General features: G+C 43.1%; 1 pseudogene; it reads right to left on the bottom strand.

Moving 5' to 3' along the window:
• Positions 1-1,291: 1,291 nt before the first annotated feature.
• On the bottom strand, positions 1,292-11,796 carry LOC115359835 (protein NLRC3-like; annotated as a pseudogene).
• Positions 11,797-12,457: the final 661 nt, after the last annotated feature.

The raw sequence follows: 12,457 nt of genomic DNA, 5'->3' as shown, positions 1-12,457 counted from the left end.
AAGGAATTTACATTTTCACACTCAAGAGTGCCTCGGGATCTCCCTCCGTGACTGCAGCAAACTTTACAGCTTGACAGTCAGTTCTCTTTATACCTTGCTTGTCGTTTTTTCCCTTGAAGAGCACCTGAGTTCATCTATTCCACAGACTGAGCCCCTGCAGCATTCACCCCCACCCCCCCTTTTCTGCATGTGAAGGCCCTGATTTGTAATGCTCCTGTTTTGGCAGCTCCACAGTGGGATAGACCTTTTAAGTTAGAGGTGGATGCTAGTGCTGTGGGAGCAGGGGCGGTGCTATTGCAGCCTGATGATCTTGTGGTGGATAAACCATTGTGTTTTTTTTCCAGGAAGTTCAACAGACACCAGCTGAATTATTCTGTAATAGAGAAAGAGACTCTAGCGTTGGTCCTGTCCTTGCAGCATTTCAGTGTGTATGTCAGCTCTTCACCTGTGATTGTCTTTACAGATCACAATCCTCTGACGTTCCTTAGCTCCTTGCAGTCTCCCAATCAGAGGTTGGTTCGCTGGGCTCTTTTCCTCCAGTCCTACAGCCTCGACATTCGCCATGTTAAGGGACGAGACAATGTAGTGGCGGATGCATTGTCTCGGGCTCCTTTTTAGTGATTGTTTTTTTTTCTTTTCCTACTCTCCACTTGGGTCCCATCTTTCTTGGTCTTTCTCTCCTCTTAAATTTGCTTCAGGGTACCAGTTGCTGAGGCAGAGAGTGCTGGGATTTGTGGGGGACATAAGCGGTGAGCTGTTTGTTTTTCTTGTATATTGCATTTTTTTTATTGGTATTATAATGTGGAGTTAGGATGAGTGCAGTTATTGATAACTAACTATAGTGTTTAGTATTGATTTTTATGTGGCTTGGCAATTTTGGAGCCAGGGTTCCCTTTGGGGACCCTGACTTTATGGGGGGGGTGTGACGGCCCCAGGCCTGGTGTGTAGTCTTCGGTGTACTGGTGTGTGTGTGTTTTTGTCTTCCAGGTCTGTCCAGTCTGCCATTAACCTGACTGGGAACACCTGGCCAGTGTTCCCATCAAGGTCTATTTAAACCCGCCTTCCCAGACGCCAGTCCCCTCGCTCTGCTCTCCACTCTACCTGGTCCTCGCTCCAGGCAGCACCCTGTCTGCGTGCTGGCCTTCTCTTTTGTTTGTTTTTCCTTTGTTGCACTGACAACATGCACCACACATTGCTCACTGCATCCATACATTCACCCACACCACTGATACTGCCTTCCACACCCCATACATTTATTTGTTTACTTGATTAAAATTCAGTTTGTTATAATTTACTTCTCGTACATCTCCTCTTTTGTTGCGGCCAACAAGCCGGTCGTAACAATGTGGCTCTGACAGAAACCGAGTTTCAAACACACAAAAACACAAAAACCTAAATTAAGAATAAGCTCTCTCTCTCTCTCTCTCAGCGCATGTGCGGAGTGAGTGGACGGAGCCGGAGTGCTTCTGAGTGAGTGGAAACTAGGCTGCTGTGCCAAGTTTGATTGTGCTCTTTTTCCCCTCTATTTTCTAATATTTTTCTAGCTTTATGCTGTTTTACACCTAAGGTATTTGTTTGGTTGTTCTTGAGTATTTTTGGTGTTGTAGTGATTTGCTTGCTGTGATTAATCTGGGCATCTGTTTCCACGCTGTGGAAACATGACTGGCTCAGGTATGGATTTTGAGTTACTCACGCGGAAATATGCTGTTAAAGTGCCTACGAGAGCCAGTGTTGAGAAATGCAGTTTAGCTGTTGGAGATTTAGTTGGCCATGAGAATATTGTCTCTGCATCACGCATGAATAATGCGGTTGTATTGTTTCTTAAAACGGAGCTTATGGCCCATGATATGATTGAGAGTGGAGTAACTATTGATGGGGAATATTTCTCTGTTCTGCCACTTTCAACACCAGCCAAGAAGGTTATTCTGTCTAATGTCCCTCTGTTTATCCCAGATGATGTTCTTACTGATTGTCTTTCAAGACATGGCAAATTGGTCTCACAGATCAAGAAAATTTCCATCACAACTATTTCTCCGCTACTGAAACACGTTGTTTCTTTTAGGCTCTCGGTCTACATGATTCTGAATCAACCCGAAATTGACATGACTTTGATCGTGAAGCTTGACAACTTTAACTATGCTATTTATGTCACTACCAAATCAATGAAATGTTTTGGTTGTGGGAAAGTCGGGCATTTACTGAGAGCGTGTCCTGAGAGGCAGCCAGACCCTCCCACAACGTCTGGGTCAGCTGCAGGAAACGCAAACCCCCCTGTCCCACCCGATGAAATTGATGGTTCGGCTGCAGGCGTCACACAAATTTCCTCTGCATCTGAGCGAACACCTGATTTGGCTGCGAGTAGCACAAACAGTGGATCTACTGACAAAATGAACAAATCAGCTGTGATTAACATAGACAATCCTCCTGCCATTGATAAAATACATGGATCCACTGCGCAAAACGCAAGCAACCCAACTGTTGCTGAAACAAACAAAACGCAGAAGAAAATGCAAATGCTTCTGATGTTAATCAGTCAGAGGGAGAAAAAGACGCTCTGAGCACTGATGAGTGTAGTGTTGCTCAGAAAGAAAACAATGTGATACTGTTAAATGAGAATAATGATAACCACCGCTCTCCCGAAGCTGGAGATGATGCGTCAGTTGATACAGACATGAATGACAGCTCACAAGATACGCAGAGTAACAGTGACGTCGGAGCTGATATTGACCGTATTTTTGGTGAAATTGCTGATGATGGAAATTCCTTGATGGATGTAGATGAATCTCTCTTTAAACAGCCAAACAAAGCCAACAAAGCCAAAGTCAGCAAGAGAACGCTGCTGTTATGGGGATGGAAAATGGGCGAACGCCTGGCATAGATGGCTTGCCAGCAGAGTTCTATAAGGCGTTTTGGTCAGTAATAGGGCAAGATTTACTGAAAATGTTGAATGGCAGTGTGGCTGGAGGAAAACTTCCTCAGAGTTGCCGCAGAGCTGTCTTGACCCTGGTGCCCAAGAAGGGTGACCTGACTGACTTAAAGCAATGGCGCCCTTTGTCCCTCTTGTGCATTGACAGCCGGATCTTTTCCAAAACTCTTGCTGCTAGATTGGCTAAAGTCATGGAGCAAATTATTCATGTGGACCAAACATACTGTGTGCCAGGGAGATCTAGTTTTGATAATATTTTTCTAGTTCGTGACACTTTGGAAGTTTGTAATAAATTGAAGAAAAAGTTAGGACTTCTCTTTTTAGATCAAGAGAAGGCTTTTGACCGAGTAGAACACCACCATTTATGGAAAGTTTTGGAAGAATTCGGCTTTAATTCTGGTTTTATTAAAATGAAAAAGCTTATGCACAGTGACATTGAAAGTTTACTTAAGGTTAATGGCGGCTTATGTACTCCTTTCAAAGTCAATAGAGGTATACGGCAAGGTTGTTCCTTATCAGGAATGTTGTATGCTTTATCAATTGAACCACTGTTAAATACGTTGAGAGCTAAAATTTCTGGTGTTTATTTAGCGACTAATAACATTATATTAAAGCTGTCAGCATATGCTGATGATTTGGTGATAATGCTAGATGGCCAGAATGATATTGATGCTGTGAATAATATTACTAAGGAGTTTGGGCTATTATCCTCTGCTAAGATTAACTGGAATAAGATTGAAGCTATCTTAGTGGGTGACTGGTTAGATACACCACCAACACTACCAGATGGTCTTTACTGGAAAAGAGGGGGATTTAGATACCTTGGTGTCTTTCTAGGTGACAGTACTACAGTGCAGAAGAATTGGGATGGAGCTGTTGGAAAAATAAAGGGCGTCTCAATAAGTGGAAGTGGTTAATGCCACAGCTATCTTATAGAGGGCGATGTTTAATCATAAATAATTTGGTTGCTTCTTTTTTGTGGCATAAATTAATTTGTTTGGATCCACCACCCAATTTGTTGTCCAAAATACAAGCACTTTTAGTTGATTTCTTTTGGGATCATTTGCACTGGATTCAACAGAGTGTATTGTATCTTCCTAAAGATGAGGGTGGACAAGGAGTTGTTCATTTGCCAAGCAGAGGGGCAGCCTTTCGTCTTCAATTCATCCAACGCTTCCTTGCTGGACCTGAGAGCCTGACTTGGAGAGGAATTGCTTGTGAAATCTTGCACACTCTTGGAAATTTAGTTTACAGTGTTTATATTGCTTTATTGTGTAAATTGTGCTTCGTATCTTGCTATCCACTTTGCTGCTGTGATGCGGGAAATTTCCCCACTGTGGGACTAATAAAGGAATATCTCTTATCTTAAATTTAGGACTGGATAAAACTCTGTTTTTACTGGATCCTACTAAGTTAAACACAAACGGACTGCCTGTTTTCTACAGAGGACTTTTTAAAGTGTGGAGCTTATTTAAAGTTCAAAGAATGCACAGGACTCCGTCTTTACATTGGCTTCTGATTGAACCTATCATTCGTGGTGCAAGATTAGACATAGCCCATTGTGCTGCTGGTCTTAATGATTGATTTTGTCAAACAAAAATAATAACCTTGGGTCATGTTGTGAAAATATGTGGAACTGATTTGAAAAATGTGGAATTAATAACAAATCAAATTGGGATGAGATCTGTGAGAGTGATGAGGCAGATTGTAGATTATTTGAGATCTGCCTTAACATCAGAGGAACATACATTATTGAAATATTATAAGAATGGGCTGAGGCCAGTTTGTAGTGATTTGTTTCCAAGTTACGTTTGTTCCTAAAATAGAAGAGGCTGAAGGAGCACTTTTACTGTCTTCTGATATTGTTATTGGTATGAATGAGACAAGTTGCAAAGCTATGTATAAAACCTGTGTCAAAGTATTGAACAAAAAGTGGTTGACTTCAAGAACCGATACTCCTTGGCGTAATGTTTTAAAGCTGGAAAATAATGTCAACCTGAATGGAGAGCATTGTACAAGCCACCATTAACTAAAAAAATGGGTGATTTACAGTGGAGAGTGCTTCATGGTATTGTTGCAACTAATTCTTTTATATTTATTTTGAACCCTGAGGTAACACAAGATTGCCCATTTTGTTTACAGAGGGAAACAGTGTTTCATACTTTTTTGTTTTGTGTGAGGTTAAATGGCCTCTTTGATTTCTTAGATAAACTTTTTCAGAGATTTAATGAATCTTTCTCAAGAAAAATGTTTATTCTTATTAGTATTGTAAGAAAATGAGGTCAAAGGCACAGTTAATCAACTACATTCTGGGCAATGCTAAAATGTCTATCAATGTTACTAGGAAAAACAAAATAGAAAATGATTATGATTATGATCCTGTAGTAGTTTTTGTAAGGCGGTTAAAATCAAGAATACAAATGGATTTTAATTTTTACAAGTCCCTAAACAATATTGATACTTTTGAAAATGTCTGGTGCTATAATGGGGCCTTGTGCTCAGTCTTCAATAATGGTTTAGTCTTTGCAAACTGTTTTGAGTAAGAGGTTAATCCTCTATCTCCTTTTTATTTATTTATTTTTAATGTTTTGTTGTTCGTGTTTTTAAAGATGTAAGGTAGTACACATCTTTGCAATAAAGAGTTTTGAAAAATCTCTCTCTCTCTCTGTCTCTCTCTCTCTCTCTCTTCTGATACATGAGACGGTTGTTAGTTACTTGTCAAACCTCACAAAGCACGCATGCATCCATGATACAGAACCTGACCAACCATCCTCACAAAAACTAAAATAACCAGCAGCCCCGACTTTAAAAAAGCACAACATATACTTCACAGCAATATCAGCCTTATAGACATTTAGTGCTACTATATGATTCAAACAATATCCATATATTTATGTCATCATTAAAAAGTGCAGTCTGACCTGAGAGTCTCCAGTCTGCAATCTGGAGTTAATTGGTTGTGTCTTAATTGGCCTCATTAGGCATACATTGTGGTTGCTTTTGCTCTTACTAGCGCAAAGCCAGTTAAATTGTATTGAGTTGACACTTATTTATTGTGTGGTTACTTTGTAGTACTGACACTGTATTTCTGTTGTTGCCCATTTTATGTGGATATACTTTGCCCATTGTGCCCAATAATGGTAATATTGGTTCTTGTTAACTGACGCCTGTTGTAACTATCCCTTGCCTTGTCGTTGTATACATACGTCGTTGTATATGTGTGTATGTGTATGTTTAGATATCCTAATTTTTTCATTTTATCTTTCTTTTATCAGACCACACACAGACACTCACAAACCCATACATAAACCTGATCATCCTCTCTGGAATATTCTTTGACCTGAATATCATCCATATCTGCCGACCCCAACCAGACATATTTTCCTGAGGTCCCACCTCTAGTAAAGTTACCATGAGGGAATGTGATCAGGATGGTAAAAGTTGGACATATCAACTCCATACCATCATGCCTAATCTGTGAAAGATACCATAATGCACTGATATGCCCACATGGGATTTTTGTCCCTGATGATTCATCAAAGAAAATATTGGAATCCTTTGTGAATCCATAGCTGGACCAAGACCTCGATGATGGTGTCCTCTATACGTTCTGTGGAATTACCACAATAAATATCAGATTCCCACAGAAAGAGGCCATTTGGACCCCTGCATGTTGAAATAATGTACAATATCATCACTGAAGTTCACAGTTTTTCATTTCAACACACAAGGATTGTGTGAAAATACAGTTTGACAACAATTTGAGATGTAAGTCTGTAAAACTCCTGTTCAGCTAACAGAATATTACATGTTCACACATCATTAAAAAGTGCAGTCTGACCTGAGAGTCTCCAGTCTGCAGTTTGGACTCTCCAGTCCAGCAGACAGCAGCTCCACTCCTGAATCCTCCAGCAGGTTCTTACTCAGGTCCAGCTCTGTCAGATGGGGGTTGGACTTCAGAGCCGAGGCCACGATTTCCCAATGAGTCTCTGAGAGTTCACAGCCAGAAAGTCTGTAATTACAGATTTAATGTCAAGTCTGTGATTTTCTTGTGTTTATATAGTGTTATATTATAGTAATATTAAATTGTATTACAGGATACAATTTTTTGAAAGGTGCTTCACTTATAATATCAGAAGAAACCAAGCAGTAGAAACCTGATGCTCAAGTTCAATTACACAGCAAAAACTCTTATTTTGAAGTATTGTAGGGGTGAGCTGCTGTGGGCATCACCATCATGTTGCCTCCTTTTTACCCTGGACTGCCTTAAGTATATATTTTTTTCTCAGAATCAATCATTTATCCTGAATATTTAGAGAACTACATATCTTTATTGTATTTCTGATGGTGTCAGGTATGGAAGCAGCTCTACACTGTTTGTATAATGTTGATTTCACATCAGGACTAACCGAGCCTTCCTGCAGTTCCTCAAAGCTGAGATCAGTCTCCGTCGTCCCTCATCTGATGTTCTGTATGCCTGCAGGTCCAACACATCCAGAACCTCCTCTGACATCTGCAGCATGTAGGCCAGAGCTAAGCAGTGGATCTCAGAGAGTTTCTTCTCTGATCTGCTCTCTGACTTCAGGAACTCTCGGATATCCTGATTTACTGAGAGGTCGTTCATCTCCATCAAACAGTGGAAGATGTTGATGCTTCTGTCAGGTGAGACACTGGAGGTGTTCATCTTCTTCAGATTCTTGATGACTCTCTGGATGTCTTTTGGTCTGTTCTCTGTCTGACCCAGCAGGCCTCCTAAGAGCCTGTGGTTGGACTCCAGTGAGAGGCCATGAAGGAAACGGACAAAGAGGTCCAGGTGACCATTTTTGCTCCACAGGGCTTCAGACATGACTGTCCTCAGGAAGATATCCAACGATGGCTTTTTGTCATCACATTTTCTCCTCATGATTCTGGCCAGTACCTCTGTGTTGCTGTTGGTGTAGCAGTGGAAGATGTAGACTGCAGCGAGAAACTCCTGAATGCTCAGATGAACAAAGCAGAAGACTTTTCTCTGAAAGAGCACACACTCGGTTTTGAAGATCTCTGTGCACACTCCTGAGTACACCGAGGCCTCTGTGACATCAAGACCACACTCCTCCAGGTCTTCTTGGTAGAACATCAGGTTGCCTTTCTCCAGATGTTCAAACGCCAGCCTGCCCAGCTTCAGAAGAACTTCCCTGTCAGTCTCCATCAGCTCCTGCTGACTCCTGTCATGTCTCTCATTGTACTTGTGCTTCTTCCTCTGTGTCTGAACCAGCAGGAGGTGTGAGTACATGTCAGTCAGGCTCTTGGGCAGCTCTCCTCTCTGGTCTGTAGTCAACATGTGCTCCAGAACTGTAGCAGTGATCCAGCAGAAGACTGGGATGTGGCACATGATGTGGAGGCTCCTGGACGCCTTGATGTGTGAGATGATTCTGCTGCACAGCTCCTCATCACCGGATCTCCTCCTGAAGTACTCCTCCTTCTGGAGGTCAGTGAACCCTCGCACTTCTGTTACCCTGTCCACACATGTAGGAGGGATCTGATTGGCCGCCGCAGGTCTGGAAGTTATCCAGAGGAGAGCCGAGGGAAGCAGCTTCCCCTTGATGAGGTTTGTCAACAGCACATCTACTGATGATGTCTGTGTGACATCAGACACGATCTCATTGTTCTGGAAATCCAATAAAAACCTGCTTTCATCCAGGCCGTCAAAGATGAACACGACTTCACAGACGGCGAGCTTCTCTGCTGTGACCGTCTGTAATGTTGGATGGAAAACACGGAGCAGCTGGAGAAGACTGTAGCGCTCATCTTTGATCAAGTTCAGCTCCCGGAACGAAAGCAGAACCACAAGACTGACATGTTGGTTTTCCAAGCCCTCTGCCCAGTCCAGAGTGAACTTCTGCACTGAGAAGGTTTTTCCAATCCCGGCAACGCCCTGCGTCACAACTACTCTGATGTGTGTGTCTTGGCCAGGTAAGGGTTTAAAGATGTCCTGGCACTTGATTGGAGTGTCACTGAGGGTCTCCATCTTGGATGTTGTCTCCAGCTGCCTCACCTCATGTTGGGTATTAACCTCTTCCCTCCGTCCCTGTGTGATGTAGAGCTCAGTGTAGATCCTGTTGAGGGGGGTTCCACTTCCTGCTGCAGCAGTTCCTTCTGTCACAAATTCACATCTCCTCCTCAGACTGATCTTATGCTCGTCTAAAACCTCCTGCAGACCGCCGTCCACTGGGCTGGTTTGACTGGGTGTCTGCAGTCCAGGTCTTGTTCTGGATCTTTCTCCACACTGGGGACAGGCAGGATCTCCTGATGGATCAGACTGGTCCCAGTCTGAGGTGATGCACCGTCTGCAGAACCAGTGTCCACAGCTGGTGGAGACTGGATCCCTCAGGATCTCCTGACACAAAGCACAGCAGGACAGCTGCTCCTTCACATCACCTCGACTCCTCTTCCTGTCCCTGTGGAGATGAAAGCACTTTATGTTTAGACAAAAAACAAACAAACAAACAAACAAACAAACAAACATGACAATGGGACACTTGACATTTAGCCAAGGTTATTACAATTGTCATAACTGGTCTCTTATGTCACTTACAGTGACTACATTTACATGGACTACAATATTCCAATATTAATGCAATTAAGATAGTATTTAGAAGAAGAAATGTCCATGTAAACAACATGACATCCACTTTGAGTTTTTGCAGCAGATTATGACAAATACAGCAATCCAAGAGCTTGACAGTTCATGTTTTTTTAGTGATTTTTATCGTGAATCCGTGAAAGAAAAGTTGACCAACAACAAAAGCAAAACATGTAAACAGTTTGTGGGTGAGGAGGAAACTCGCTGCAACAAGCTTTCAACAAACAAAAGAGGATGACACCCCCTCGACTTAACCCTGAGATTAGTCACCATGGTTACTACTCCAGTCTACTACGACTAGACCTCATAACAAATGTCTGAATCCCCTCCACATCCAGGTGGGTCTTCATGCTGGTTCCAGCGCTCCTGTCTGGTTCCAGGACCAGAAGTCAGGCATTACAGCACTCAGGCTGGACAATATGCTGATCTCCTGATCGATACTGTCATGACACCTGGGAGCCGATCAATACATATTGCGATTCTTAAGTATCCTCTTATCTTCGTAGTGGAAATGTGTCAGAAACTGGCCCTTCCTGTCAGTCTGTCTGGAGCAGCAGAGCTCCTCTGAACGGCCTCGCTCTCTAGTTTGTGTCTGTAAAGTTTGATGAGGCTGTGATTCTCCTAGAGGTCACTAGAGGTCACTTTCTCCAGCGACGTCCAGTGTGACAAAAGTCTCTGCCTGCAGTGAAATGGCTGCTATGGGGGCCAACATCATCACACAGGAATCAAATGTGGCTCACTGAATCCACAAGAGTCTCAGCTTTCCAGTCAAAGCCAACTGATGCAGCTCCAAGACTGTTTAGGCCCCAGTCTGCACACACACACCACAGGTTAAAAATAAAAAACCCTAAAATTAATCCAAGTTAGAAACAATATTTTTTCCAGAGAGTTCTCAGGTTCTGTAAATGCACTGTGAAAATAATACAGCAATGTGCTGAACCTTGTGTTTTTTACCTTGAACGTTGATGTTGAAATGAAAATGTACTTTTGAATAATTAAGTATTTTTACAGGAGATTACTTTAATTCAAGTAAAAAACTGACTGAGCAGCTTCCACTGGCAGTTCAGTAATATTTGACCAGGAGGATCTACACTTAAACTCAATCATGGGCTTGTGGACTTTGGCCACTTCCATGCTGACGTGTGTGTGTGTGTGTGTGTGTGTGTGTGTGTGTGATGTGAGCCATGGTGCATCAGTCTGAGCAGCACAGGATCAGATTTATCTGTCAGTCAATGTGAATCTAAACTTCCCAGTAAACAGGCCTGCAATGGCCCTTTACAGGCCCACTTAGGGCAGCCCACGCAGGCCCCCTGAGAATTTGCTCATTGGCAAAACGTTGGCCCCTCAGTGCTGGTCCTGCATGGGCAGCCCTCATTAACCCCTAAGGAAGCCGGCACTGGCCCTGTATGGGCCCACTTAGGGCTGGCTAGAGGGCGCACAGCAGGCAGCCTTTACCTAGCCTTCAGGAAGCCCTCACTGCCCTCACTAGGCCCACACTGATTTTGCAGTTAAATTAATCTACAGACACAGGTGTGTGAAGAACTTGTGAGTGCAGGTGCACGTGGAAATGTTCTCAGGTGTTTTGGTGCAAAACATCAAACAGCATCACAGTTTGTGGAAAACAGCACAGAGCCAGATGTGTTTTGGTTGAACAGCTGGATTGCAGAGCAGGGAGCAGTCATTTCTCTCTCTGCAGTCTCTTTTCTTGATCTCCTCTCTACTTGCTCTGCTATATAATCTCATGTCATCATATTCCATCAGGCTCACAGTCTGACAGCTGTCTTACTTTGTGTGTGAAGGTCCAGGTCCATCACTGAAGTCTGGAGGTTCTTCTTTAGACCAGTCACTCTTCATGGACAGACAGCTGGACACTGCAGACTCTGCTCTGTGGCAGGAACCTCTGGAAACACAAATGTTTGAAACATGTTATTAGTTCTTGTAAATCAGGGCTCCAGACTAACTTTTCCACTGGCAGCACTGGTGCTCCCAGTTTTCCCAGTCGCTCCCAGCAGCTCATGATTTGGTCGCCCTTTGTTGTGAGGGGGGGTCCAGCTAAAAGAGCAGATGTGGCTCATGATCTGAAGCATCAGTTTTGGGGTCACGTCTACTTTCTCCATGAGCCACAAACAGATTTCACAAGAAAACAGTGAACACACACTGCTCTCTAACAGCTGTCTTACTTTGTGTCTGAAGCTCCAGGTTCAGCACTGAAGTCTGGAGGTTCTTCTTTAGACCAGTCACTCTTCATGGACAGACAGCTGGACACTGCAGACACTGCTCTGCCCTCCTCTTCTTCCTCACAGTCACTCATCTTCTGATTTAAGTCAGTCTAAGAGGGGCAAACACACACACACACACACACACACACACACACACACACAGTTGTCCCAGTCTTCATAGATCACATGTTGCTCTTCACTCCTCCTGACTCACTTTGCTGACTTGTGAATGTCGTCTTTTTCACTGAATATATTTTACACTCACAGAAAAATAAAGACATCAGAAAAGAATGATCTAAAATCTCAGTGTCTGAATATTTTCCCAGAGCAACAGCAGTCATCCCTACATTAACCATATTGAGGTATTTGATCAAAATATTTCACAATATTTGATTTAGTCTCTATCACCCAGCCCGAACCTTCCAGTGAAATTTGACATTTTAATTTGAAGTTGTCATGGCGACCAGTTTCATGCATGCAGCGTTTGGTCTTTGTAAAGGAGCCGGGAGCCGCTGATGATTTGCACAAATAAATGCAGATTCACAAATAATTTGTGAAGCACAAATTCCCTTTAGGCAGGGCCGGCTTTTGGCATAGGCGATATAGGCAATTGCCTAGGGCGCCATCTGCTGGAGGGGCGCCGCTAGCGGCCAGAGGGGCGCCAGCAGCGGGATTGTTGACCGGTGCGAC

The sequence above is a fragment of the Myripristis murdjan genome, chromosome 5 (assembly GCF_902150065.1).
Source record: "Myripristis murdjan chromosome 5, fMyrMur1.1, whole genome shotgun sequence".
In the NCBI taxonomy this organism is placed as follows: Eukaryota; Metazoa; Chordata; class Actinopteri; order Holocentriformes; family Holocentridae; genus Myripristis; species Myripristis murdjan.
This window is presented reverse-complemented; position numbering and strand designations above follow the sequence as displayed.